The 6,000-nt window shown below is 49.5% G+C and overlaps 1 non-coding gene across 1 annotated transcript; it reads left to right on the top strand.

Moving 5' to 3' along the window:
• Positions 1 to 2,096: 2,096 nt before the first annotated feature.
• Positions 2,097 to 2,169, top strand: TRNAF-GAA. Its single transcript has one exon. It is a non-coding gene; the product is annotated as a tRNA-Phe (tRNA).
• The last annotated feature ends 3,831 nt before the right edge of the window (positions 2,170 to 6,000 follow it).

Genomic DNA, 6,000 nt, shown 5'->3' with positions numbered 1-6,000 from the left:
CCATCCGGAGCTGAATTGCTAAGTGACACAACAAGCGTGTTCCAACTATCAGGCATGGAACTCAGCAACAACAATACTTGCACCTCATCCTCAAAGTTGATCTTCATGGCTGAAAGTTGATTTATATGGCATTGAAAGACATTTAAGTGCTCAATCACACTTGTGCCATCTCGGTACTCAAGCTTTGCAAGTCTTTTGATCACCGAGGCCTTGTTCATTGATGTCTTCCTCTCATACATAGACTCCAACTTCTGCCACATCTCATATGCATTTGTGTCATTTGCAACATGATGGAAAATATTGTGGTTGATGTACAACCGAATCATACCTACTGCCTTTCTGTGCAACACTCTCCATTCTTCTTCCGTGACACCTGTGGGTATCTTGTCTTCCACAATTGGCTCATACAAATCCTTGCAATAAAGGATGTCTTCCATCATGGGCTTCCATAATGAGTAATTGGAAGAATCAAGTTTTATCATGCCACTTGTAGTAGCACTTTCTTCCAAAGCCATTGTGAGCAACACTTCCAGCAACAATCAAGCAACTGGGATTTGCAACCTTCTAAGCAACCAAGACTCTGATACCACTCTGTTGGGAATTAGCACACAAATGCACTTGTGTTTAACTGATAACTGCAGCGGAAACAAGTAATCTCAGCACCACATCATGTACTAATTCAAGAATCGTTGCTTAGCACGGAAGGAAACATATGCAGCAGCATATATGAAGGCAGAAAAATGCTACTCAGCAGGCAAGACACTCCTCAGCCTAGTGTCTTGTGGTAGGAGTAAGTTTCTGGACAGCACCAAGCATAAACAAAGAAACACCATATTTTTACGTGGAAAACCCCTCAACTTGAGGGGGAAAACCACGGGCCGAAGCCACCCAAATTCTCTTCCACTATTATCAAATGTGGGATACAACAAGTTCTTCTCTAGAAAGCACTAGAGGATCTCATACATCAAGATTTCTGAATCTTGGATGAACACAACAAGATTTGGAGCTCAAGAATTAGGGATTGGAACAATCTCACCAAAGATGGTGGAACCGAAGCTTGAAGGAGACAAGGTAGTGGATCTGGACCATCACAACCTTGGGGAGGTGCTCCCTTGCTCTCCCTTCAATCTTCCTTTTCTTCCCTTGCTCTCTTGGTTTTCTCTCTTCTTCTTTCTTGGAGGATGAACTGATTTTCGTCACACTTGGTGGTGGCTGCTGGATGGAGGGTAAAGCATCCCCATCCATTCATGTGCAAAGTCCAAAATGACCCTAGGTCATAACCCTAATGGGTAGTGGGCTTCTGCACCTCTTTGGGCTACCTAAAAGGCCCTTAAATGGTCATCTCTTCACATCCCACATGAGGAGGATATCCCAACACTTTTCAACCACTCATCCCATCTCTCCAACTCAACTTATCCTTTTTTTCACGGACAACTTATCCCCTTCTTCAACCTCGTAATCAATCTAATTGGATCACTCCCATCTGCGGCGTTCGACTGGTTCGGCAGCGGACTGACGGAGACTCGCCGGGCGGCGAGCGATTGCAGGCGGCGGATGTTGGGGAACAGAGACCGGCCAGCCCGTGCCTCGGCGGACGGCGGCGGCGTTTGGGCGGGCGGGTCGGAGGAATCATCCGCTGCAATGAACTTCGTCTTCAGCCTACAGGCGGAATTAGCAGAGCAAACGCCGAAGCACAGCCGTGTCATCGGGTAGCCGCCACAGGTTCGTCGCGCTCCTTCCCATTGTGATCTGCTCGCCCGGGCTCTGATACGGGAAATCCTCAGATTCATCCATCTCAAACTCATGTGGCAAGTCGATTTCTTTGCTTAATCGCTGCAAGATATTGTTGTTCGACTCTGTAAACTGCAGGGGCTCTCCTCCATGGTAGGTGTAGAGTAGATATTCACATTGACAGGAAAATCTTCTGAACGTATAATTACCTCCTGAACATTGGGCATACATGCAGTTTGAATGTTAAGCTTACGTTGTTCCATGGTTCTATTCATCAAGAATGTACTATTCGCTCATCGTAATTGATTTTGTAGTCCCTTTAATTGACAGATACAAATACTGTGCTAGGATGAGCACACGAAAAGGTCAGGATAGCTCAGTTGGTAGAGCAAAGGACTGAAAATCCTTGTGTCACCAGTTCAAATCTGGTTCCTGGAAGAGAAAAACAAAAGATCCACCAAATAGGTATTCATCCAAATACCTCGAGATGGATTTAATAGTAGCCACTGCATTGACAGAAGTGGACGGCTCATATCAATTTGGAGCGTCTTAGAAGAAAGACCTCGTTGTCGAAATACCCAAATACGTACTATTTACAACTGCATGTAACCATGCTTTCACGGCGCCGTTTTTTGTCCAGACATCCACTAGTTTACCCACTCGTCGCCGATGAGCCGCGTGTTGGGCCTGCAGCTCCTCCTGGGTCTTGGTTCAACTCGAGGTGGATGCTTGCTGCTCCTGCTATTGGTACCTAACGTAGTCACGGCTGTACTCGAGGTGCACATCCCAATAGATGTAGTTTCGGTGGTCGAAGAGACCATGGTAGTAGTTGTAGTTTCCGTGGTCGGGAAGTCCACGGTAATTGCCGTGGTATAAAGTGCAATCCGCATACCCACTAGGGCTGATATACTGGGGATCTTGACCTTCAGCTTGAGGTTGGACTTCAGGGAAGGGAACCAGATTACGCACACTAGTATAACCACACATCCTTTGGAACAGACCGCGTGGATTACCTTACAGAGTAAATTGCACATGACTAAAAATGACATACCATCCACCGCGTGCCAAGGAGGTGGCGCCGAAGACAGTTGACGCGGAACCTCGACACGGGTTGCGCCGATGTTGGAGAGCCCTTGGCCAGCACCTGCACTAATCGGGCGAGCCACCATGGCCAATGGTTGGCCCCAAAAAAGGCGAAGAAGATTGCCATGAACATCCTCAACGGACTGGTGAGCATGCGCATCACCGGTATGGCCAAGACGAGGGTGAGTGCCCCCCCCCCCCCCCCCCCCCCCAAAAAAAAAAAGAACCGGAGCAGAAATCTCCACTGCCACGGGGTCCCCGTTCAGTATGCTGGAACCACTAGGGGATGGATTGGACTTTCTGTCCGGGACCTCTTGATAATATAAGAGTGTGGTTTTCTGTAGCTCAGGCTACACGGTACCCCTTATCTTTGCCATCCATTTATGCATCAAGATCCATGCAAACACATTTGTCTTTTTTGTTTCTCTCAAACGACACAACATATGAACTTCAAATTTTGCAGAACAATAATACATTCTAACTACAATCTGATTTTGTTCAAAGAAAATCTCATTTTGTATATTTATATCAGACCAAAAAATCTGAATGTTTTTTCACACATTGATGTTCTAATGTTTGTTCGATCTGCAAAGTTTGAAGTTCATATGTTGTTTCATTTTCGAGAAACAAAAAAGAGAAATCTTGTTGTTGTTAGTTAGTTGGAGAGTACGGATCTCAAAGCAAGGCTGGAGGGTTGAGGATAAAAGATTCTGGGTAGCCTGAGCTACAAAGGAACTTTACCTATAATCATGGTGACTAAAAGTATGCTGGAACCATTCAAGGATGGATTGGACTCTCTGCCTAGGACCTCTTAATAATACAGTCATGGCGACTAGAAGGATCGAGAAGTCTATAAACATAACCACCATCGATTTCTTAGGCGGTTCCCGTCGGCCAAGACGCCCACAAAGCAGAGCAGCTCAAGAACAATGCCCAGCCGCATGGCGTAGTACTGTAATCCGCTTGACCAGATCTTCCTGTTAGCCAGCAGCACGATGATAACCAGGGACCCAGTAAAACCTGTCGCATAGCAGTAGAAAGCCAGGTTCAGGTTGCCTATAACATAGCCTGATATGTTCTCTTGCCATAAGCTGGATAGGAAACTCATGCCGGCTTGGTCCGTGAGGTTTCCTACATAAAACTCATTCAGGTGGAATGCCGAACTGTCCACCACAAGGACGGGCCTGCTCTCTAACTGCGAGAGGCTCATGCTGGCTTGGTTTGTGATGATATTAGCTATCGCAATTAGAGCGAGCAAGACAAATCGGCGCGAGTCCTCCAAATTCCGTCCAGTTGTCTGTCGCGTGTCCTGGGTGCGCACATTGCTTGGCAGCTGAAATGACTTGTTGAGCCAATTGGGTACCATCTTCTCCCTCAACACTTTTTGCCATGCGGCGCAAGTCAGGAACATTTCTGACATGGAAACCATGGCCATGATGCCGGCATAGAGGGACACCGGACGAAGTACTGAGATGTACACAAATGTAGGCAATTGTAGGCAGTTCTTGCTGGCGGAGGCGACAACAAAGGTAAACAGGTCCAGGGTCATGGCGACCTGCAGCGCAGGGTACATGATTCTCTGCTTGCTGAAAAACCTACACAGGACGTGGAGGAGAATGAACACCAGCGACGCGACGGAGGCGGTGTCATTCCAATGGAAGTACACCATCTCCGTCGCCATGGGATTCATGATGTGGGTGCCCGTGTCACCTGACCCGAGTCTGCAGATGGCAGCGGCCCAACCCTAAGTTCATATGCCGCACTTGTCAAAATGGCCAGCGATAGAATTATAGACTTGAGAGCGGCAGCGGTTTTGACTTTGTCTTCTGTTGATACAACCATACTATGCTGCCGGCGAGCTCGCTTCTGGAATTTCAGGCACTTCAGCGGCGGTGTTTCTTGCACGTCCGGGAGCAGCCTTCCCACGGGCTTGGACAAGAACAGCAGGACCTGAATAGCGACGTAGAGTAGTACCGCTGCCGCTGAAGTGACAGCCGAGATAGAGGTCTTCACGCTCGCGGCGCTATATGCGCCAATTAGACCAAGCACGTGTACGATGATGATGAAGTGCAATTGAGAGTATCTGATTCCCCGGGTGCCTAATACCTTGCTCTGGAGCTTCAGGAGAATGTACCCGGACGCGGCAACAGCAGTGGCGTTGCAGCAGACCAACACCATGTCGCGCGCCTTGTAGATGCCCGGCACGCTGAACCATACGCCGGTGGCCGTGAGGCTGGCCAGGAGTAGCACACACTTGCGCGGCGCACAGAGGAAGTCCACCTCTGTGGCAGCGTCGTCAACGTTGGTCGACGCCGGAGCTCGCCGACCCCGATCGACTCCAATGGCCATCACTTCTGGGCCTAGATGTCCTGGGCTTGTGGATTTCTTTGTTTGGTGCGTCACATTAGCTAGTAGGAGGAAGCTCCGAAACCGAGCACTTCAGTATAACAAGATAATGGAGAATAAGATCGAGCATTAATTCCACTGCAGGGAGAAAGTACTGAAATGCCTAGGTACGATGTCGCTGTCGCCATCATCGCTGTCGCCATCGCAGTAGCGGGCTGGTTTCATGACAATTTCCTGGAATGGCGCACGCATACAGTCTGCTTGTTGCGTCTCTGAAGGACGGCGACAACCAAAGTATTTTACCACTCACTCTCACTACCTAGGTGGCCAATGGCAGGTGGGCGGCAGCAAGGATAATGCACGGAATTCCGCAGGTCGCTGATCGAAGAAGAAGAGATGGAACAGCTGATCCAGGCCCGCGCCAAAGGTAGCAGGGCTGTTCTTCCTGGTGTTGTTGGTGATCTGCTGGTGGATAGCTTGGGCCTCAGATCCAACCGAACCTTGAATCCGGTCGGCGGCGTGCGATGGCTGCTCTCTTGTTGCTGGCCATAGCCTCGAGGAGTACGGATCTGGTTCGCCATGGTGTGGGCACACCGCGTCCAGATCCAATCACGACTCGCAGGTCGCAACTACCGCCAGCGGGATGTCATGGCTCCTGTGACCGGAGATGAGGTCTCGCACCTGTTGCTGCCGGACTTAGCAGGGGCTGGCAACGCCTCCTATCGCAGCGGTGGTCATGACACCGGCGTTGCCTGCCGGAAGTGTCAGGTTCCACTTGCCCCAGGCAGCCTTGGCCAGATGCACGGCTCCCAGATCTACTGGCCGCGGCGGTGGCCTCAT

Source organism: Triticum urartu, chromosome 6 (assembly GCF_003073215.2).
Source record: "Triticum urartu cultivar G1812 chromosome 6, Tu2.1, whole genome shotgun sequence".
NCBI classification, from domain to species: domain Eukaryota; kingdom Viridiplantae; phylum Streptophyta; class Magnoliopsida; order Poales; family Poaceae; genus Triticum; species Triticum urartu.
Note: the sequence above shows the minus strand (reverse complement) of the source record. Positions and strands in the feature narration are given on the sequence as shown.